Genomic DNA, 25,540 nt, shown 5'->3' on the forward strand with positions numbered 1-25,540 from the left:
ACCTCGGGATTATGGTAGCAATAAAATGGCGGATGGAGACCTTTGGATAACCATTGATCAAATCGGACTCCGTGGACCAGAAAATTGGACTCAGCCAACATTGCTCTTTAGGTTAATGCCTCCTATTGGATTATTTTCTCGTTATTTGTTATTTGTTATTTATAATCTGCAATGTTTTGTATTATATAAAATATATATCTACTTTCCTCAGATTCTGTAATTACCAACATCAGTCTCATAAACGAATAAATAAAAGTATAAAAACCCATATAGTTGTGGTTTTATTGTACATATTATAGATATATCGCTCTCTCCTTTCAACAACGTCATATATCAAAAAACTTGATTTTTCAGGAGATCGTTTTTAAAGTTTAAAAATATGATAAAATGTATCAAAAATTAATATCAAGCCACTTATTGACCTTTTTACTGTGCAACAGATCTTTTTAAGTAAAACATGAAGGTTTTTTCTCTATTTGAAAAATATTTAGTATATTTAAAAAAAATAATTAAACAATACCTTTTCTTCAAAATGCAAAAACAACACTTTCTGCCTTGTAGCGGGTGAGTATTAAGTTAAAAATATGCCGCTTATGTTGGGATATAGTACATTTCTGGGCATTTCGAAAACATTCATAATTGAAAATTGACGATTTTTGATTTATGACGTTGTTGAAAGGAGTGAGCGATTTGTACATCAAAGGTTGGCTGGGAGAGAAAACATTTTACATAAACATTCTTTTTCTACGTATGATAGAATTTTTTCCTAATAGTGTTTTTAAATAAGTTCTGTGATATACGACTATAAACAGTACTAGTTACATAAGTTGTTTTGTTTTGTTTTTCTTGCTTACTTTTTTTGTTTGTTGTAATATTAGTTCAGATAAATAAAAAAATATGTGTAAATTTAAGTATGTGTTTGTGTGCGTGTATATGTATGTATATACTTTATCTCTTTTATTTACTGTTTTTACGTAGAATGTTATTTTTGGTAATATTATGTATGTACATCTTTTTTTCTCTTTCGCCGTTTAGGATATTATTTTAATCATATCGTTAAAACTCTGTAAACTGAAAACTCTGTAAAATATATAATAAACTTCTGTTAACTGCTTAAAATGTAGCTTATCGGGACTTCTACGTTTATGCCTTATAATTTTATGTAATATGTTTTAAATTAGCTTAAGTAAGTATGTAAATTCCCAATTTTTATGTCTTCGTCCAATAACGGTAAAAGCGTTAAATGTGTGGAATGTGGAAGCGTACCTAGTGTTATTTTTATTATTTGTTCTTAAATAATAATATTAAACAGTTTGAAACGATGATATTTTATGATAGTACTTTTAAAAACATGCCTAGTAAAGTAGGTATTCAAAAAAAGTATAATCACATATTAAATATAAATAAATGATAATTATAAATCTCGACTTTTATGATAAAGACGCTTTTATTAATCACAGATTCAATGTTGATGAGGGTCAAAGTCATAATTTTTAATTGCTTAGATAAAAAATATTTAAATCAATATAATTTTACAGTTCATTGCTTTACATGTTCAATTCGAATACTGACAGCGACGAATTCATAACAAAGTTACATAAAGTTCGTTAGTTTATTTTTTTTGCAAGACTAGAAGAATGCACTTTTTCACTAACAGCCTGAAAATTGTGCACTTCGAAGGATAATTTGAAGACTCACATTACGCATATGCAGTAGTAATGGAATTAAGCGTCGATTGCCAGGGGTTTATTTTTAATTTTCGACCCCTTCACGGCTGCAATAATTGTTATCGTAATATTTATGGCCCAACCCTCTACCCCCCAGCTTCCTATTGTTAAACTTGTCACTATATTTTATCTCTCACACCATACTGCTCCGGGGAGGATGAAGTTTTAGTTGCATCATTCGACCATTATCAGAATTCTATTATTACATTGATAAATAGAAGCACCTAACCATTAGTACCCTATTTTTAGTATTTATTTATAGTCTAGGACATCAAATATGTATACATATGTATAAATATATATATATATATATATATATATATATATATATATATATATATATATATATATATATATATATATATATATATATATATATATATATATATATATATATATATATATATATATATATATATATATATATATATATATATATATATATATAAATAAATATATATATAATCTTTATAAACATTTCCCTATATATCCTATTTTTGCTATATTTGTTTTAATAATACGCTTTTTTTTAGGAAAATCTCGGAAATGAAACCCTGAACACATTTTATGATTCGCTATAAATTTTACCTATTTTTTATTGAAAAACCACATAAAAAAAGGAAATCGACTAGCCAGGTTTAAAAAATGTAAACGGGGAACACAGTTAATTGTTAGATACTTTTCATTAACAATCACTTTCAAAGTTGAACATATATTGTACATTGCTTTGATCTTTTATCTTGAGCCAAGCCGAGAAAAGATTATTTATCTCCATAGTATAGAGGATAACGCGTTTGGCATCCATGCTGGTTACATCATCAGGGGGATGAAAATAAATATAAGTTATTTCAATCAATTATTTAATTAATACTACCCTGAACTGGTACCTGAAGCGCAGGGCTGATCACCTTTCTTCCACGTATTTGTGGACTATAATAACGCTGCCTCTATACGATCCAGTAAATTATAAATCATAAATCACAAATCTCACCCTATGTATCATTAGATGAGATTTTATAAAACTATAAATATATTTCAATATTTTTACCGAATAAAAGCAATTTTATAGTTATCAACGCTACGAAGTTAACTCGATAACTTCTGTACGTAATCTCAGCTCTGGTTGAGAAAGGGTTTAAGGTGATGTAGAATTTAAATATTCGCGTATTTTACGTCAGGTTTCTCTCGTTAATATTCAAAAGGTAGGTAGTCCAGCAAATCGACGGAAAATCTGACGTTATTATGGGTAATGCAATACCTACCCATATAACATATAACCCCTTCAGAAGTGTAGAGTTTAGATGCGGGAGATTCAATATTTTTTTGCGAATACAATGAATGGTTGGTTGGCTTTCCAAATGGGGTGAAGAGATTGGGAAAATAAATGGCACTTCGCTGTTCACTTAATCATATGGTTTATGGAAGTCATTCAATCATGGCGGGACTCTCATTTTTTTTTGTCAACTGCAGAAAAGTAAATCCGGGTGGAAGTAAGAATATAATATTATTTTGCTTTTACTTTGAACTTAACGTGCATTCATCGTTATTTCTTTTTAACTATAAATGGACTAAACTATTTATTTACTATTTGTTTTTATATTTTGAGTATATTTACACAAATACTGTATTTAACACTACAAAGATTGTTATCAAGATATTAATAAAAATCTTTATAGAATCCCTTGTAGAGAAAAACACAGTTATTTTTAAACAAATGTGAACACACGCTAAATTACTGGTATAATAAAGTACGTAGGTACTGAAGAAATCTAAAAAGTTTTTAAGTTTTTCGCATGTACATAAAAAATGTTTATAATTATGTACTTCACAATAATTTCAGTAGATGGCAACAAGTATATGGATAGAATGGTTAATGTGTATAGTGTATAAAGTGATCGTTAAAACCAGCCCACGACATGTCGTAAGCACTGTTGATTCCTTGACTTACACAAAAAATATATACCTATATATATTAATATGTTAAAGGCTTTAGCCGTTCAATTAATATATAAATAAATAAATATCAATAAAAATAATGATTTTTATAGCTGTCATAGCTGTTAATATGCATAGCAATTCAAATGAAAGTTAAAAAATAATTACTACAGTAAAAAAATTAAGGCATTGAAACGTCTGTTTTAAAAAAATGGTATGATAATTTACTGACTCGATAAAAATTTCAAATTTGGATAAACGGTTATAGATCTGAAAAGATATTACTGTAATTATTCCAGTACATATACTCTTTTGATTGATGTGGATTATCTTCATTCTTAATAATTCATAAAAACGATTTCCAGCTATTTTGAGTATTTTTTCCACGAGGGCTTTTCTCAACCCAAACACACTAACGCATACGAAAAACGAAGCCAGGAGTGTTGTTGCATATTTTTAAATACATGCCGTCTCATTCATTATTCACCATGTTATTATTTTTATTTTATCTCCGAATGTGTTACTTTCCAAGTGACCCCATATCCACAATTCGCACCCCGAGTTCTGCATCCACCCAGTGCCGGATTTAGAGTAATGGCGGCACTAAGCAAAAATATAAATTGGGTCTATTAATGTTTTTATTACTTTATAAAAAGAAATGAATATTTTAATTGGAATAATCACTAGATATTTCTAATAAGAAATATTAGTAAACATACATGACATAAACATACTTATATATAAAAAAAAATAATTAAAAAAAAAAATATTGAAAAATCTTCAATAACGTCATCAAAGGATACTCTCCTTATTTTAAATCTGACATCTTCTATTGCTTAAATGTGATCGTCATTATTTTTTTATTCTCTTAAGCCGACTCAAGTTTTCTCCTGTGCAATTCGTTGCCATAAGAAAAATATTTCAGTATTGTCTCAATATTAGTAAATGCAGATCTGATTTTGTAAAAAATATTGGAAATGCGTAATTCTACCGAGATAGTACATTTTCTGTGTATTCATACACTACCGTTTGCCAGATTTTCGTGTGCTTTTCGTATGTGTGGCTTTCTAGAAGAATAAAATATTCTTTTTCATCTTTTCAATGGTTGTGTATCTGCGGGCGACATCTAATAATCACTGTCTATTGATCACCATGTGAAATATCTATGAATCAATTCCATATGTGCATATTTATTAAGTATATCTACCGAAAAGCTGAAATATTCGTCGATAAATTTTAATGAAAACATGAAAAATGAGTAAAATTAAAAATTGGGCTACCAATTTAGCGGCCGGAATAATTTTTCGGTTTGATCTACGCCTTATTTAGCTTGAACGTCAATCCAGCACTGCATCCACCCTCTATTCTAGATATACACTACCCTTAAAGAGAACGAATTTACATTCGTGTCAGCTTTTAATCGAGTTTGCACGTTCTTCGTTTATTATCCTCTTTCTAGCACTAGCTGCTGTTTTTGCTGCAGACATCTGGGTTCTAGAAATAGAGAATATTACGGGTAAAAACTCATTAAAAGTTACATTTTATTGGATATTTTCCTCAAAGCTTTTAAGTATATTAAATTTTATGTATTAACCAATAAGCTACCATAATAAATTATTGGGTACATAAATAAAAAATAAAAACAACTCAATGGATATGAAATCAATTCTGACAAAAGTCAGCAATATGTCATACTTAATTATAATAATACTTATGTTGATACACACCATTAATTAGGATTACACATTGAACGATTATAGTATAGAATATCTCATTCATATTTACATACGTATAGCACTCCTATCTTTATTAAAAGGTATTATCTTTTTTTAGAAATAAGGTTGATGTATTTAATGTATTAGTATATAATCAGTTTTAGTTAGTACTTTTACTTTTAATCGAATAACAAAAATAATTTATTACAGTAAGATTAATATTATTTATTATATCAGACACTAAATTATTCACTCTACGGATGAGAAGTCAATTTATAGGAGCCTCAACTTGTTATGAAACATCTATCGTTCCTCTTTATAGGAAGTCTGAGCATCTCAAAGCTTACGATCTGGTATTTGGCTGACTTAAGCGATCACTTTATACACTTGTTCACCATTCTGCCCATTATTATCCATATTCCATTAATTCTTAAAACCTGTATATATGCAATTGTCTCAGAATCTTCCACACGTGGGTATGCTTTTTGATACGTTTGGAAGTATGACTGATTGTAGCGTCACCAGTTGAGTGAGAACTTGGTGGAAATTTTATTTTTCTTACTACGTTTGAACATCCATCTTGTTTCATATAAAGAGGAACGATAGATGTTTCATCTATAAAAAGTTGTATAAATAAATTAGAAATTGATGCATCGAGCAATGCTACAATGTATTTGGGAGAGGTAAGCAGGGTTTAACAGAACACGTCATGTTATTACTGCACTTTAGATTCTACAATATAATACAGAATATGTTGCCTAGTAGAAGATATATCGAATAACTCAACATAAACTAACAATTGATATAATAATATGCTTTAGATAAGTTAATAAAGAAATATGTATTTTTAACCAGTTACAACTCAAACATAATTTATTATAAACATACAAACATACTATTTATTTTTAAGGTGTCAGTTTTTGGTTAAACAAAAGAAAAGTAGCTGATACAGCAAAAACGTAAATATGGCAAAAAAATCAAATAAAACTGATACATCACTCACTCCTTTCAAGAACGTCATAAATCAAAAATCGTCAATTTTCAGTTATGCATGTTTTTGGAATGTCCTGAAAATGTACTATATCCCAGCAAATGAGGCATATTTTTAACTTAATATTTACCCGCTACAGGGTAGAAAATGTTGTTTTTGCATTTTGAAGAAAAGGTACTATTAATTTTTTTTTAAATATACTTAATATTTTTCAAATGGAGAAAATACCTTCAGGTTTTACTTAAAAAGATCTGTTGCACAATAAAAAGTTCAATAAGTGGTTTGATATTTATTTTTAATTCATTGAGTTATATTTTTAAACTTTAAAAACGTTGTCCTGAAAAATTAAGTTTTTTTATTTATGACGTTCTTGAAAGGAATGAGCGACATATCAAACATGTTACTGCGCAAGTAGAAAAAAGTTCGTTTTCAGTAAACTAGTGTTTACAGTTTGGTGTTGTGAAATTCTGTACGTGATCTGGGTGTGCTTAGTTTTGGTGAAACGGTGGGCAATTTGTACAAAGCCCGGAGTTTACTCTTCTCCTAATTAATTCACCGTTCGCTCGTTGAGACCAAACCTCACCTCGCCATTGCAAAATAAATCTCACACTGCTAGCACTCATTAGCACATCTCGTCAGTACCTACCTAAATTTGTTCAGGAACCGCGAAACGTATGAATATGCTAATGTGACTAATAGCTTTGTTTCGAGATGTTTATGTGTTTACATTCGCTAACATAATATTATTTGTTTACTGATTCAGTAACGCCTGGCTACACGTGACACGTACGGAATGCATTACCCGTGTTTATGATTTGTCAATATTGAATTTTGTAATTAGTCTCCTAAATATTGGGTATGCTTCTGCGTAGTTTTGGGACAAAAACCAAATTTATGCAAATCAGTAGTTTTGTTAATTTTTAGCGTATTAAATTACAAACATAATTAAAGTAAACACTATTAGTAATTACTATTGAGGTTTTATTACAAATCTATACATAAATTATAACATGTTAAATAACTTTATTATTAAATCACAATGTAAAGTTATATCTTCCAATCAAAAGACAATATGGCGATTTTATTAAAATTAAACACATGAATATACCAATTTAATGAGTTTTACTTTTATTTACGACTAGTTTCGAAAACGACAGATGTTTTCATCTTCTGGTACAAATTAAAACTATAGTGGTATATTCAAGTGTTTAATTTTAATAAAATAATCATGTCATTCCACAAAGTGAATGCCGAATCAATAAATAATATAATATGCTGATAATGATCAAGGTTGAAATTTTAATTTATTTTTAAATCTGTAAGCAGATTTTGCTGATTATATGCTAAGAGTACTGAAATTACATCAAATTAAGTGTATAAAAAAATAACAGTTATTAATTAAATTTAATTAAAAATAAACGAATAATAATATGTGTGTGTATATAATATCCGACTATTTTTTTTTATTTATTTATTCAAGAATTACTTTTCTTCCATCTTCTTCCCAACACATTATGCATATCAATACGTATAAAATAAACCTAGTGGTCCATAAGACAGAGTATTGGATTGTTTATCTAATTCAACGTAAATTTATATCAAATTAATTTACATTTGTCCGCCTCCGTAGTGTTATGGTCAGCGCGCTTGGCTACCGTTCTGGAGGTCCCGGGTTCGATTTCCAGGGGGGGGGTCTAATAAATATAAGTGATTTTTTTAACTCCAATGTTTACTCAATATTACCATGGAGGGGTACCTGAAGCGGAGGGCTGATCACCTTTCCTTCGTGTGTTAACGATCAAGATAACACTGCGTTTATATGATGCAGTGCCCTATACACTATTGGGGTGCGGATAAGGGTTCGAATGAACGAATGAAATTAAATAAAATGTTGAAAAATAATCATGTTAATATATTGTCAATTATGATAGTAATACTGGGAAATCATTTCTCATTGAAACTGGAGAAAAAAGCTCAATGTTTACAAATAGCGTAATTTTTAAAGCTTCGTGTATTCACTCTTATGGTTTGTAAACATACGAATTTGACACAAAGCACGAGGATTCTTTTACAAATTTACATTGTGGATAAAGAAATAAAATGGGAAATAAAATTCACGCTGAAGCAAGGGGGTGGTTTCGGTAGTGAAAATGATTTATAATTTGTAGTGTTTGCTCCAAGTAGTTGGGTGTAGTGTGTGATTATCTGCCATAAACACACTTTTACTTCCGAGCGATGGAACAATTTCAAGTCTGGATTTTATTCTTTACCCATTGCAAAAAAGCATAAATAATATTTCTTTATCATTCTCTACAAGTTAGTACGTTGCCCTACAGTAGTGTATGAGCTCTTTATTTCATCTCTTCCAGCATATAATATTATTAATATCAATAGGTTAAAAATCAATATCCATTAATAAGAGATTACAAAGAGTTAAAATCTGGCGGTGTTTTGACACCGACTTAGAGTCATAGAGACATAGACTTTTGAGTCTGCGTAATCGGAGGGCATGTATGACTAGATATATGGATGTAAAGGAGGCGAGGAGTGTATGTCAGGACATAAGAGTGTGGCGTTCCATCCTCTCTGCCTTCCCCTGTGGGGAAACGGCGTGATGGTTGTAGTAGTTGTAGTAGTAGTAGAGAGTACAATATTATATTTCTATGGATCTGATTGTAAAAAAAATATGTCAGTTTTGAACCATGTATGTTTAGTCATGAGATGCTTTATTACAAAATACACCTAGTAAAATATGATGATTATTAAAATAAAATACTCATATAAGATCATTTTTAGTTTATTAGTATAAACACCACAAGTAATATAATAACTACAAACTAAAATACAAATAGCCTGTTAATGAAAACATCTGTATTTCTCGAAACTAGTCGTGTTTATATTAACAAATTCAAAAGTAGTCTTGTACAATTATTTACTACTACTACCATCACGCTGTTTCCCCGCAGGGGTAGGTAGAAAGGATGGAACGCCACACTCTTCTGTCCTGACGTACACTCCTTGCCTCCTTCACATCCATACATCTAGTCATACATGCCCTCCGATTACGAAGGCTTTTGACACCGCCCGATTCTAAGTTCTGATTGATCTGATCAGTCAGATCAGTCGTCCTCGTTCTGTCTACCCGCTTAAATTCACCACATATATTTTATTAGTCATTCTCTCGTTACCCATTAGCTTCACATGTCCATACCACCGTAAAGAACTCTTCCTAATCCAATTATTTCATTTTTATATTTAAGTCATTAGCTTTTCTATAATGTTTATTTAAAATCAATAAAACATTAAATATGATGAAACATGGATAGCTGAAATAAGTAAGTGACAACTTTGAAAGTCAAAAGTCGAAAGCTTTTTCTGGACGGTTCAATGATGTGGGGAATCTATCTCGGTTTCTAGTTTCAACTGGAAGTTGCCAGAAGATGAATAAAATTTTAATATCTACGTTTTTGTAAAAAAAATATATGCAATTCTTGCTTTTATCAACGTCGTTTTTAAATAATACAAAGAATAACAATTGACATCCATATATTTGTCATTCGTAACACTATATGAAAATATGATTAAAAATAAATTTAAAAAACTTCTTCATTTATTTCTGGATTAATTTAAATGTGATGTGATATCAATAAAAAAATAAAATAAAATACAAAAATAAAATTTCCCGTACCGGGAATCGAACCCGAGCCTCCTGGGTGAAAGCCAGGTATCCTAGCCACTAGACCATACGGGAGGTTGAAACACTCGCGCTGAAATTTCACCAGATTGCAACATGCATCACACACTGTTTTCGTTACAGAATATTTTCCACGTTATTTCACGATACCGGAAATGTTTCATGTTATATAAATAGATTACTACGATCTGTATTAAAATTGAGTTGCTAATATCTTTCTCAGCTTAATTTCATAATAAAAGACATTATTAAATTTACTTTTCTGTCTGGAATTAAAGTAATAAATATCCATTATTCTATTTAAATGACGACAAGTTAGAGCACCAATCTAATTTTAATATCACAGAGGCGGCACGTGATGTCTGAAAATGCTTTTTTCACCATCATTAAAATAATATATCGTCTAAATTATACTAATACGGAAATGGTGGAAGGTAAAATATATTATTTGGTAGGGGTAGAAACATTTTAACATTGCAGGGAAATTCTTGATGTTTTAAATAAATCCATGATATCTGGGCACTGAGAAAATATTTTATACTAAGAATATTTTAGTGACAAAGACATGAAATACACTATTCTCCATAAAAATAGTTTTTAAGCCCATACAGGATAATTTTAAACAGTAATATAAAAAGATGATACATAACTAAAATTCTCATAGCATTTTGCCTTTTTTACAATTTAATTCTCTTTTTTACAATTTAATTCAACTTTTTTTTTCAATGTTAATTTATTTATTACAATAAAGGAAAAGTATTTATACATCTCTCTCTCTCTTTCTCTTTCTAATCCTTATTCGTGCCTAATTTCGCAATGGGCACTGCACTTAGTATGTTTATAAACAGTATCGTTAAATAGTTGAAGAAATGTGATCAGTCCCGCGGTTTAGGTAGCAGTCCAGGGTAATATTAAATAAATATAAGATAAAAAATCAATTATATTTTTGACACCCCCCCTGGGAATCGAACCCGAAGCCTCTACTACACTAAGGAGTATTTATAATCTTGTTTTAGTTACCAGGACTGAATATATTTTAATGATACAAATGCATGTTATTATTTGATTTTTAATTATTTGATATTTTTAAAACTGAGAATTACGTTGTTAATGCACGCTACTGTTTTCTTTGTACATAATGAGCCCAAGTAAGTAACCACGGAGCATTAAGTAAGATTAATTACTAATTAAAAACGCTTGTTGTATCCGGGTGTTTAAAATCCTTTTTGGGAATTGTTTCCCTTTTAAAATAATGTTTTCCGCTACTTTCATCACCAGGTGGGTAAGTTCTAATAAACAGAAATTTTAATAAATGCACCTCATTATTTTTTAAATTTGTTTTAATTTTGATTCAATTAAGCTTTGTGTGAGAATATCATTATCGTCAAAAACAAAAGATGTAAACAAAATTCACCCAAAAATGTATTTTTTTACTATTATGATTTATTTCCTGCATTTTGTTTTACTTTCATCGAGTAAAGAAAAATATCGTAGTCGTACAGGAGAATGCGACCAACTAACAAAACGTAAAATGTTCAGGAGGGCCATTTAAGTCTCTTTTGCTTGGCAAGGAAATAAACGTTAATGCAGTTAGTCAATTTGAACAACTCAATATATTATATTATACTTCCAAGTTTAAAATCCTTTGGGACTTTTTCAGGGCAATATTAAGCTAGTAACATATCAAATAGTCAATGATCACATTTTTGTAAAAAAAAATGCACTTGATCACTTTCTCCTGTATGACTACGATATATGCGGTTGGTAGTATTGCAAATATTTTAATTATAACATACTTAATTGAAATTTATACCCTAAATTCAAAATATGGGATGTAGAATTTAATAATTTTGGGATCGCTTCGAGTTATATATTAATAGACCTTTAATAAACGATATTCCCCCTAAACCGAGATAGTTTTTTCATCTGATCATAGATAACTTCAGGGCGGTAGACCCTTGTAGATAAATTCCTATAGCTCCAAGGAACTGGGGTGGAATTCTCGAGGGATCGAAGGATCTATATCTTCCTCGCGTGTACTACTTATATCTTCTCGTGATTCCTATTAATCCCCCTTTTCTCTAATCAGGGCTAAATTACAAGTACATAGTCTCGGGGAGACCAAATTACATGCCTTTATTCCTGCCAAGCTGTTTGTTATGTTAATAGAAGAAGCCATCGGTCTTTGTAATTATATTAGAAGCTCTAAACTTCTATGGTGGTTGGGGTGTATTGGTGTATTAGGGATGGGGTGGATTAAGGCTTGTCCGTGCGGTCTGGTGATATTAAAATTATTAAATTTTAATCCACTTACTTGATGATGGATGACATTATAACATTGTTTGAAATAATTAATAAATGAAAGCCTGTTTAATATTTTGTTTGTCATAATCATATTTTGACTTATTTTTTTACGCCTTTACCATAATACTGATACATAAAAGCGCGATTCTATTCACCAGTATATATTAAATATTTTAAATTATTTTAATTACTTACCCATTCCCTTTCACGTTAAGATATTTTATATAAATTTATTTTTAAAACAGAATAAACATAATATTCTGGTTCATAAATATAATTACTTTGATTTTCGCTAAATAAACGACGTTATGCCACTGTATGTATCATTTAATTTATTTCTATCTAATATTGACTACAAATCAAAGAAGGTGGATGTATGGATAAATTGATTACATTTTTACTATCAAAATATAAAAAAAAGTTATTTGTACGGGTAGGTATATAAGAAATTATAGTTAAAATTGCTTTTTAAAAATTATTTGAAGATTTTGTAAAACACAACGAATTGGGTTTTTTAAAATATGGGCCCTATGCGTCTGTAATTCACAGCAAAAATAAAGATTTTATATAAGTATGTACAAGGGTAGAAAACAGAGGGTGGGGACCAATTAATCTGTTTACTTTTATACAGACTTTTCGTAACTTAATATCACCGTAACAAAATATTACATGAACAATTATCGGGCATTTTTCACATCTAGAAATACACATACTTATTGTCAAATGTTAATACTTTGCACATTTCATGTAAATAATTTCATGACGTATGACATTCTTTGTTGTGTTAAATAGTCAGTGTTATGGATAACACATTGATGTAGTATCGGTAATTCTATTTATTTTAACATTCCTATTAAACAGATGCTCGTAAATATGTATGACATGTGTGTATATTTAATTTGCGAGCGATAATAACCTAATTAACGTTTCATTTATAACCGCAATAAAAATTATACAAATGAATAGCAAAATATGACGTACATTCAAATATACTGCTCTGTTTTATGAACATCGATTATCAATCCCATATGGTCTAGTGGCTAGGATACCTGGCTTTCACCCAGGAGGCTCGGGTTCGATTCCCGGTATGGGAAATATATTTTTCTTTATGACTTTATGAACCTTATTTAAAATAAATAACAACTTCTTTCAATGTATATTTAATATTCTTAACTGGTTCCGCATGTCCCATATGGTCTAGTGGCTAGGATACCTGGCTTTCACCCAGGAGGCTCGGGTTCGATTCCCGGTATGGGAAATTATATATTTTAATAAAATTTTGTAGTTCAATTATGCGATATTATTTCTACTTTATGTAAGTTTTTGTTTACGTAGATGTTTTTCAATTTGTTCAAACGTCGATCTGATTAAAAATAACTTTTAATCAAAGCAAACCCAATCAAATATTATATTGATGCTTCCGTGTATTGAAAGGATACAAATTGATAAAGAAAACCTTTGATATAAAACACTTAATATATGTAAGTAATACTTATCGGCTAATACTAGTGTACTAAATGCTTTTTTAATGAATACAAGGAAAATTCTATTTTTTGTACTGATTCAAAAATCTGGATTAGAATAAATCTTTTTGTAATTATTCATGCAATATAAAAAATTATATTTATATTTTTAACTATTCTGATAAACAATGCAATACGGTTAGGCGAAACTCACATAACTTTGAGTCTACAGTAGTGATTTGGCTTAAATCGTCTCCAGTACGGATAAAACTTTTTTTTACGAATGAACACAAAAACTAAGAGCCTTGTCCGATTGTGCAAGGCAATTATTTATACCGTGAAGTAGAATGTTTGCAAAATTTATGCTGGATATCCTTTCTTACTTTGAAGGTATCCTTTTCAAGCATTTTTCTTCTGCCTAGTGACTTATAGTAGTCTGGGGACTTAAAGTATTCGTGCTCTATCGTATCCTTCCCCATTAATCTAACATCGTGAAATCCTTTGTGCTGATAATGCTTAACCATCTAATAAATATGCGTTCATTTGTTATGAAATAATATTTATATTATTTATTATATCAGACACTGGATAATTCACACAACGGATGAAATGTCAATATTATATAATGGTTGTTTATAGAATGGTGAACGTTACACGAGTGTATAAAGTGATCGCTTAAGCCAGCCAAATACCAGATTGTAAGCTATGGGATGCACCGACTTCCATCTTCTTTCACATAAAGAGGTACGATAGATGATTCATATCAATTTGAGACGACTATAATATGGTCATTAAATATCTTGAAACCCTCAAAATAAAGTTATGATTAAATATACATAATTTTACTTGGTGAATACCACCATTTCTTAAAATTTATTCTTACACGTGCTTCGATGCATTCAGCACGTTTAAAAAAATTAAGTGGTATTTATAAAGTAAACCTTAACTTAAAAATGGATAGATATTTAGTACCACAAATTGACTGCCGAATTATTTAATGATAAAATAATTTTTATACAAAAACCCGTTGCTAAAGCTACTATGTACAAGTACTAGAAAATCTGTCATTTTTGGATTCGAATTCATAGACTCGACTTTCGAAGGTAAAGAAAAATAGAGCACATTATAAAAATGTAGGACTATTTGTTAATTGATTTATACGCTTGCTGTTGAGAGTTAATCCCTTTTTGATTAGTTCTCAATTTTGTCGAGCTTGTGCTAGGAATATATCTGAATTTTCATCTGCAATTTCCCTTAGAAGTATTTGAACAAGGGTGCACAAATAGGATGGTTTCCTCCTTATCTGACGACAGCACCCCTATGTTGGAGCATACTATTGTTGTGTGTTAATGATTTATATCGCTGTGTATTCTGTGTGGGGACAGTTGAAGAAATAAAGTAAGGATTTGGAATTGTATAAATAATGAGCTAATAAAGTTGTTATAAGTCAATTTGCACTAACAACGATGTGTTTAGATGGGAAAAAGAATTCATATTATGTGAAATGGTATAAAATAAATGTATGCTTGTGGTAAGTACTAATGTATGTTCCTTCTTTTTAGAGCCAGCAACACAATTAGCATATGGCCATGTAGTCAGGTAACATCGTTGGAGCGACTTTTGCAATTCACCAAGTCTTCAAAACGACACAGCACAGAATGGACGCCGAGAGAATAGAACGCCTCACCAATCTGTCTTTGACAAAATTCTTCGCCTCTTCCACATTCATACATCTCCTCATGTATTCCCACCGATTATTCCGGCTCCTTGACTACTTTCAAATATTTGCAATACTTAAACAAGCCAAGTTTTCGTCGGTATTCCTCTGCTTCTATTACCAACCACATTCACGTCATAAATTTGTTGTGCACCCTTGTTATATGTAAATAACCGTGCATGTATTACACAAACATATTCTCTCTCCGATTCCGCGGCTTCACATGTTAGCCAATGCTTTTGAAAGTATAGATTTATTTAATATATTGTTATCCTCCTTGAAATCTATACTTTCTCAGCATTTCTTCTCCATGTTATAATGGATAAATTTAAACGTTGTGTTTCACTCTCTCTTACTGCTCACCGATAGTGTTTGAAGGAGACGTGTATTTACTAGTGCTTACTACTTGTAATTTTATATTTTAATTATGATTTTATGTTATAAGACTATTTGTTACGAGACTTTTTGTTTCTCTATTAGTGTATTCATTAGTGTATTTTTTATTTTTGTACTAGATACTGTATATATGTATTACTTTAAAGGCTTCAACCGTTCAATAAATAAATACGTAAATATTTATTATTTTAAATATTAACTTAACTCTGGTTAAATAAGGCAGAAAACAACTAAAACTTTTTTAATCCAATATTAGAAAAAAAAAACATTTCACCCAGACAGTACCAATAAAACAAACCAAAAACAAATTTGAAAAACACCCTGAGAGTACGTCCTAATTGAAATTATATTCTTTGAAATTTAAAAAGTGCGTAATGTAGAAAATATTTATTTTTTACAATCTCATTTTCAGTATGCTGCAGTTAAAGAATGAACCAGATTTCGTGAGCAGACGAAAAGCATAAAAATAGACAAATGGTGAAAAACGTTCGGTGCCAACGTTTAAAGACTCAATTTTATATATCTCTGCTGAAACGGTCTAATTGCTGGTCCATCGCAGTGAATGAAAGGCATAATTACTCAAAGCGTCTTGTTCCAGGGCAGATTCATTAAGATGGGTTTCAATTTATTTTCTTTGAGCGTAATATTTAGACGAAATGGCAGAATTCTTTAGTAAAAACCTTTGGATTTAATGTCTCAAAGCGAGTTTAATTAGAAAAAAAGTAATTGGATTCTAAAAATATAATATGCATACGATTTTCAAGAATATCTGCATTGTCATAATTAAAAATAAAAATATAAAAGCAAATGAATAAGTGTATTCTTCAAATTGGTTGTATATGACGTATTTTTTATATGTCATTATTAATAATTAACCTCTCTCTTTTTTTCTCCATACACGTCCCCAAAATGGAATTGCCATTTTTCCCGAGATTCCGTTAAGACATTTTGACCTAAAGGTGGAGACTGACCTCCACATTTCGTCGTTACGTAACACGTTACGTAACACGTCAGTACAGCGAGCCGAGCGCTCCTCCATCCATAGTTTCGGATGCTCGGTGATGCTCGCCGCGAGCGATGTTACGACGAAATGCTCCGGTCAGTCTCCACCTTAAGGTTTCAACGCAGATAAGTCGCCGGCTACCATTTTAAAGGTCTTTTTCAGAGCTTTTGCAATTCGTAATGTTGAATGGTTTTCAGAAATTTTATAATACTTCAAAATTTATCTATCTAGGTTTGTCTTTCAAATAATTAATTATAACCCACATTAATATTTAATATGTTTTGAGAAAATATCGAGACAGGAATGTCAGGATATGTCACCGTTGTTGATGATGGTACAATAAGACAAATTACTCTCCTTTTCTTTGGAGAGACTTTTCCAGACTTATTCTGGAATAAATGCTTTAGAATATAATATAATACATTTTATTGTTATTTAACTACTCTTTTTTTTATATAATTTTATTATTTGGGTTAACAACAGCAACATTTGTAAAACAAAGCATTAAAAGATATACATTCAGCAAGCCAATAATAGTTAACCACAGAAACATAAAGAAAAGTACAAATTTGCTCATCTTATAGTTTTAAAATCCTTTAACGATAAATACTCGTCTTCTGTAAATAAAGCAGATTAAATAATAGACGTGTATAATCTCTGTTTTGTGTAATAACACACCTAATAGAGATTATGATATTAAAATTCACAGCTCTATTCACTTCGAATATCATAATAAAAAGGGTAAAATGATTTCCGTCACCCCTTAGTGTGATATTAATATAAATGTAAATTGTCGGTAAATGTATGCACAAAGTTTTCCCCGTTCAAATATCTTATGTCAAATCAACGTCAGAGAAACATTTCCGGCTCATTTCATTTTGAGATAATTTGAAAAAAGATAATGCTGATAAACGAATGTCAGTCAATTTCCTTAATTTGTTTTTCTTAAGTTATGTGTGTAGATATATTATATATATATATATATATATATATATATATATATATATATATATATATATATATATATATATATATATATATATATATATATATATATATATATATATATATATATATATATATATATATATATATGTAAGGCTCCGAATATAAAGGATATGCTGATAGATGAATGAATCAATAAAAATGTGATTTCCATGATATTCAACTGTAACACTCTTCTTATCGTTAATCGTTCATTTTGTGTAATACCACTTTTATTTTTACACAAAGTGAACGATGAATGATAAGGAGAGTGTTATATAACCATACCACAAAGTTAATAATGCTTTTAATATACAAAATATATTCAACTGTATTCAAAATTGATTTTAAAGAATAACGGTAGATCGTGCATTCCGCCCAAATTGTTTTTTGATATCGTAATTTATTTATGAACGATTATTGCGTGCGGAGCTCCCATTACAGGGTGACAAGCTAAAAGCTTTATATTAAACAAACAGAGAGAGACTTCTCCCAAAACAAAAGATCGCGAGGGATCTTTATAATTTCCTTCTTATCTCGCATTCCCAGTCACTTACTGGCATCCCCCAGCCAGGGGAGGATTCTGGAAAGGGGCCAATCACTGTTCAAACAGAACATCCATTTCGCATTAATCTGAGACCCGATGTTGATTCGCCGTAAGTGAACTGGCCCTTCTGTTTATTTTTATTGACGATGTTTGCCTTTCGCGAGAAACTTGTGCCGGGAATGCGAAATTCGAGATGAGAAAAACGAAATGGAATCTGGATTTAATTTATGCGAATATCCTAGTATATTCGTGGAAAATTTGTTTACCAACCTTATGTCAATTTCAGAACTTGTTATTCGAGGGGAACTTTTTAAGACTGTGGTTCCTTACACATTTCTGTGAAATGAAGAAATTATTTTTTCATATAATACCAAAATGGCTCGTGTATGGAGTTACTTTCCCTTCAGATGCCTATAATAAGATAAACTATGTATGATACGGAATATTGTTATGTATTATATTAACAGACAAATAATATGATTATTTTATTACCAAGCTTTCGCTCATTTACGTAAATGCTGGTGTTAACTGCAGGTTACACCATATTTTATGAATAGAAAATATAGAAGCAAGAACAAGCCTGTAAATACTATTATATGGTTATTATTTATGTTCTACGTTGTCATAGAAATATATATTGGCAGTGGTGGAATTGTTTCTATGAGATTTTGCATAATGTGTTTTCAAATTTCTCTCTTCGGAAAAAATTTTGACGATCGACGAGAATTTTTTTTGATGTTGTCTAATTATTTCGTAAATTGTGATGAAAAATTATATTATATCTGAAAATTAAAAAAAAGTATTATTGAAACGTTTGTGACATGTATTTCGATGCATTCCGCGTCATTTTAACAGCGGAATGTGCCACAATATATTATAAGAGAAACGGTAGTGGTATTTCCAAAATAAAACTTAAATTATTATAAATTTCTCCATAATTCAAATTTAACTTAATATTGAAATCACTATTAATATTTTATTATAACTTTATTTTAATTTCTACCAGTTTCAAAGCTTCTTCATCAAGACTGATTAATATTTATTAATCAGTGTTGATAAAGAAGCGATTAGATCGATAGACATAAAAATTAAGTTATAATTAAATATTTATAGTGATTTTAAAACAAAGTAACATTTTTATTACAAAATGGAAAATCATGTTTGTAGAAGATCATAAAGAAGTATAAAAAATATCTTCAATTCAAAAATCCTTTCATTAATTGATTCGGCAGTCACTTTGTGGTAAAATCTATCCATTTTGAATTCATATTTTACTTAGTAAATACCACTATTTCTTAAAATAAGAAGATAAACATTAGTCGAGCAAAAAATTAAAATAAACAGCTCCTACCCCCTCTTTAACCTTCAATGTCCCAAGGACACAACTCTAAAATTTAGACTTAGCTTCACATACGGTGTTTATAAAATGATACGGAATGCATCGAAACACGTCTCACAATAGATTTTAAGATAAAGTGGTATTTACTAACTAACTAACTAACCATCACGCCGCTTCCCCGCAGGGGTAGGCAGAGAGAATCGAACGCCACACCACTCTGGCTTTGCAAACATTCTTCGCCTCTTCTACATTCATGCATCTCCTCATATATACTCGACGATTATTACGACTCCTGACCCAGCCACTTTCGAAGTATTTGACATACCTGATTGTGCCAAGTTTTCCTCGGTCTTCCTTTGCTTCTTTTTCCAACTACATTCGCTTCATAAATTTGTTTAACCGTTCTTTCCTCACACACGTTCCACGTGTCCAAACCATCTCAACACACCTTTCTTAATTTCATCGATAATGCTTATATCTCAGCCTTGCATTCTTTCCTTATTTCATCATTCGAACATCTATCAAATATCGTTTTGCCACACATTTACCATGTAAAACTTAAATTAAACATGGATAGAAAATCCTTGTTTAAATAATTCTGCTCTGATTTTTTAAGTATGAACATCGTTTTGCCACACATTTACCATGTAAAACTTAAATTAAAAATGGATAGAAAATCCTTGTTTGAATAATTCTGCTCTGATTTTTTAAGTATGAACATACTTGACTTCAAATGTTTTCATCGTTGAACGATGACGAAGTTTCATGTAAAGTTTAACGTAATATTTATAATGAATTATCGTCATACTTATCGGGCAGAATTTAAAGATCGTTAACAATCTCGAGAATGTCCCGCTAATTGTGTTGTCAAAGCTGGTTGGAGTTTTAGATAATGTCGGAAGGCGGTGATAAATCTTCTGGTGTCCCCCCGTGAAGCGGGGTTTGCATTAATCAGGCGCCATCTCCCGCTGGCCATCCATCATTACTGGCTGCGGAGCCGTCACAGCAGGGGGAGGGGGTGAAGGAGGGGTTGGGGATGGTCTGCAGTTCACCCTTCAATATCGCGATATGTGCAGGATATCGAACATTTCTTCCCTCACATGTCTTGAAAAATCGACGACAACATTAGGATTTTTTCAACTATTATATTTAAAAAATAAGGGGTTTTCACACATTTCCTTTCGGAATTTCTGTTGAAGGAAATCAAATAAACAAAAGCAAAAGAAAAGAGGTAGGTAATCAACAAGTGTTTCCAAAATATCAAGCGAAGGTTAAATCTTGCTTAGTTTTTTTTGTATAATATTTTTATTTAAATTAAACACTTGTATTATATCACTAATTGAGTTTTATTTCAGATTCGAAAACTACAGATGTTTTCACCGATCATTGAGTTTTTGTGATCACATGTCGATAAAAACATCTGTAGTTTTCGAAACTAGTCGTGTAAAATAAAACCAAAAATTATTGGTCAACAATTGTTTAATTTTAAACTAGGTGTAGATAATCAGCATGTCATTCCACAAAGTGAATGTCAAATTAAATATATAATAATAACTCGTATAATATATTCATATTTTGTTAATTATGAACAGTTCTTTTAGGCAATCGATGGAAAATATTGAATTAGCAAAAAACAATTTCCGCAGTCGGTAGGATTCGAACCTACGCTCCCAGAGGGAATCTGATTTCTAGTCAGACGCCTTAACCGCTCGGCCACGACTGCCGTTGGAATGCAAACTAGATTATATAGCCAAATTGAATTGATTGAAATATTAATGTCGTAATCAGATCAGAGAGTGACGTCATTAGAGCGTGTACAAGGTGATAGTGAATGGTGAACAATCTCTTTAACAAGGTCAGCGAAGATAACACTATGCAGTGAATGCATGTGTACCTACTACATTTATTATTAAAAAAATATTTTATAACCAGATTATCCAAAATCGTAAAACACTTTTATTTTCTACTACTACTACTACTACCATCACGCCGTTTCCCCGCAGAGGTAGGCAGAGAGGATGGAACGCCACACTCTTCTGTCCTGACATACACTCCTCGCCTCCTGAATAAAGTCGATGTATTCATGGACATCTATGTGTATTTTGTATATTAAAAGCATTGATTTGGTATGGTTATAAAACACTTTATTGATTTGACGTTTAATTTGTAGAATCCATTTTAATTTACATATTAATTTTTAAATGAAACACAAATTTTTTGAGTCAAACGAATGCATTTTCAAACGAATGCATTCGTTTGAAAACGCCATAACTGGGCGAAACAATTATCACAATATTAATTCTTATGTGTTTTTTTAATAAAATACAACTTAGTACACTCAAAAATCTGTGTTTCATTTAAAAATTAATACATTAAATAAAACACTCTCCTTATTATCCATGATTTACTTTGTATAATACCACAAGAACACTTATTCGTTACTACCGGTTTCGGAAAATCATTCCATCGTCAGGTCATTAAAATAAAATTATTACGATTTGACATTAGTATAAAAATAAAATTTTGTCTTTTTTCTCTCTTTCACAAGCTGACTATGGAATGATTTTCCGAAACCGGTAGTTACGAATAAGTGTTTATAAAAGTGGTATTACACAAAGTAAAAAATAGACGATGAGGAGAGTGTGTTATTATTCCATAAATTAAGGGTATGGAATTATTTTTTAAAATAATACAAAATAGTAACCAATAAATGTGTCCTGCGTCTTTCACAGCTACCGTTCCATCAAATTTTTGGAATTTTAAAAATAAAACCATGTATTTCATTAAATATTCATTTATTTGTTTGCATTCATAACAAAACCAATTGCCAAAGAGATTCTTGGACGCACGACAGCATAATTTTTGGAGTTTTTACGTATTTCTACTTACTATCGTTGGAAAGTTCTTTAAACGTAACACAAGTGGTTGAGTAAACATTTTAAAGAATTTGTAAGTTTGTGATTTCAATAACTTCCTTATCTATTCTGAAATCATCACACGGATATTTAAAAATATTATATTGAAATATGTATATTAGTTGGAAAAAAATTGTTTGATTCGAGATTTGATTTTGGGTCTTTCAAACATTTGGCCATTTAATTTTTTCTAAAATAATAGATTTTAATGTTCAATGATTTTAATATTTATTGAATCTCGGATTAATTTAAAAAAAAAGTGAAAATTCAAATAAACCTGAAATTAATTTGTGTAACATTAAAAGAAGTATAGTATTAAAAGAAATGTGTAATATTAAATACAGGTTGTATGCTTTAAAAATAAATCACGCTTTTCACTGAATTGTTTTACAAAGAATTTAATTAACGCACTTCACAACAGAGACGGGTGAGCGTTATAAAAATATGCATGTATTAACAAAAGCTTTTTTAAGGTATTTGAATAGGGAAATATTTTCCGCGCGAAAAGCACGAATATTCGCAGGAAGCCTTTCAATTGAATTTATAGAAGCCCTAAGAATCTTCCATTGAAAGGGAAATTCGGTTCTGAATACAGAGCATGTGTGTTGGGTCCCATGAGCAAATTTTGAAAGAAATCTAATAGTAGGGTTGGTAATAAGTACATACTCGAGAAGCACTTCGTTGGATAGCATATTGGGGAAGAAAATATGTTTTTCAACGAGTAAAATTAGTAGCTAAAAAAATAAAAAGAGCAGTAATGGGTAGAGTACTAGGAATTGCATACCCGTAATCTTGCCAGCATATGACAACTGGAAGCTGCTAATACTATTCCTCATCCATTTCCTTTCTTAAATACCAATATTTTCCTGAGCTTTCACTTATATTATGTGTATATCTTCAACTATATTGCACTGCTCTCTGACGTTTGGGAAGTAGGATAGATCATACATATATATGTATATATATATATATATATATATATATATATATATATATATATATATATATATATATATATATATATATATATATATATATATATATATATATATATATATATAAGTATTTATTATTTGATCAGGTTAACACTGTGTCTTTCTGATACAACGAATGGTATGATGGGAACCCCATCGCATCATTCGGATTTACGGATATTTTAAAAGCTGATATTAAAAAAATATTATTTATTGACACGAATCGCAATAATTTAATAAAAGCTTTGTCAGTAATAATACTTGAATACTTTATACAACAGGTAAAAAATTGTATTTAAAATATATATAAAAATGTAAGATATATTCTTTTTAATTCTTCTACTTTTCTTAGTAGCGCTAAAAGGCTTGAACAAATATATTCTTTATATATTGTGTGAAATATGTATTCTTTTTTCGTTTTCATAATGTTTGAATTTTTTAATAGATCGTCTCAAAAAAAGATTGATAGGGGGCCTTCAAAATAAAATTGGGCTTCAGGTTTCTTAAGCGCCAAATCCTACACTGTTTGTAAAAATGGTCTAAACGTAAATTTAGTTTTTTTTTCTATAAAAGTTCTTACTGTCAATTCTAAAATAAACCCAATGTGATTTAGTTTATGTTTATTTTTAATATCAATTAAAAAAAAAAACAAAAAAGACTCTCCGCAGTCGGTAGGATTCGAACCTACGCTCCCAGAGGGAATCTGATTTCTAGTCAGACGCCTTAACCGCTCGGCCACGACTGCTCATGGAGGAAACGTCAAGCGGTACAAACTGGTTCCATAATATGATTTGTGAGAAGTATTATTTAGAAAGTATTTTCGATACGTAAGCATATTGAATTCCCTCACACAGTGAGGAATCCCTCTAGGAATTTCTATGTGTATCGAGTATATAAATTATACACACACTTCCACATATGTATATTATATGTCAATTGAAAAATGTTAGAACTTTAAGTTTAAATTTTGTCATTGAAATCCTATTAAATGTGAAACAGCTGAAACATGTTTTTTTTGGCCTTTTTTTAAAAAACATATTTTTCAGACTGAAGGATTTACAGACCAATTGAATTTATTGTAAATGTTTAAAAAAAATGTTTAAATAAAATTGCAACTTATAAATTACTCATTATGTTCTTATTTTAATTTCATGGCTATTCATCCCCTAAATACCATCTCACTACTTTCAATTAAGATACCTTTATCTAAAGCCTATCTGGCTTATTAAGTAAATCCGACGCTGTGTACTTATATGATAAATTTCGAAAAATAAACTGTATATTTATTCAAATGAATTTCAGTTTGCAGTTAACAATGATTACACATTCGCGAAATTAAGAATTAAAAAATAAAAATATTTTTAAGAAAAAATGCAGGGTGAAACCGGTACCCAGTATCGTGAAGTAGTAATGAATACCGTCTCTTCATTGCATAATATTTTAACGGCTCTGTGTAATAGAAAAATATCCCGCCATTTTTCGGCGCCGTGAGGTATTTCCCGCCATTTCCCTCCATCCCATCTCAATCGCTTCGTCCGGGGAACTAATGGAAAATGAAAAATCCAAAGGCCCGGATATATTGCATCATATTAGGGGCATATTATTTATTCTTCTACATCTTCTACCTTCAAGCGCCCCTCGCTTTGGCCGCATAAATAAGGGATTTCCTAAAAACTCTGCCATTTCCATTACACGATCTTCAAATCTACAACCTGTTTTGATCAAAATTATGTGCTAGCAGTTTTTACCTGCGCACCAAAAAACTCAGGTATATTCCCTTTGTAAAATTTCTAACGATCACCTCTATGGATCCCTTTCCATGAGCGTTAAAAACCT

The 25,540-nt window shown here is 30.4% G+C and overlaps 5 non-coding genes across 5 annotated transcripts; 2 read left to right on the top strand and 3 right to left on the bottom strand.

The window, feature by feature from the left end:
• Positions 1–10,047: 10,047 nt before the first annotated feature.
• On the bottom strand, positions 10,048–10,119 carry TRNAE-UUC (transfer RNA glutamic acid (anticodon UUC)). Its single transcript has one exon. It is a non-coding gene; the product is annotated as a tRNA-Glu (tRNA).
• Positions 10,120–13,388: 3,269 nt separating this feature from the next.
• On the top strand, positions 13,389–13,460 carry TRNAE-UUC (transfer RNA glutamic acid (anticodon UUC)). The gene has a single exon. It is a non-coding gene; the product is annotated as a tRNA-Glu (tRNA).
• A 92-nt stretch (positions 13,461–13,552) lies between these two features.
• Positions 13,553–13,624, top strand: TRNAE-UUC (transfer RNA glutamic acid (anticodon UUC)). The gene has a single exon. It is a non-coding gene; the product is annotated as a tRNA-Glu (tRNA).
• A 7,832-nt stretch (positions 13,625–21,456) lies between these two features.
• Positions 21,457–21,538, bottom strand: TRNAS-AGA (transfer RNA serine (anticodon AGA)). The gene has a single exon. It is a non-coding gene; the product is annotated as a tRNA-Ser (tRNA).
• A 2,829-nt stretch (positions 21,539–24,367) lies between these two features.
• Positions 24,368–24,449, bottom strand: TRNAS-AGA (transfer RNA serine (anticodon AGA)). The gene has a single exon. It is a non-coding gene; the product is annotated as a tRNA-Ser (tRNA).
• Between the last annotated feature and the right edge of the window lie 1,091 nt (positions 24,450–25,540).

The sequence above is a fragment of the Brachycentrus maculatus genome, unplaced genomic scaffold (assembly GCF_059751285.1).
Source record: "Brachycentrus maculatus isolate JH-2025_06_01 unplaced genomic scaffold, ASM5975128v1 h1tg000199l, whole genome shotgun sequence".
NCBI lineage: Eukaryota > Metazoa > Arthropoda > Insecta > Trichoptera > Brachycentridae > Brachycentrus > Brachycentrus maculatus.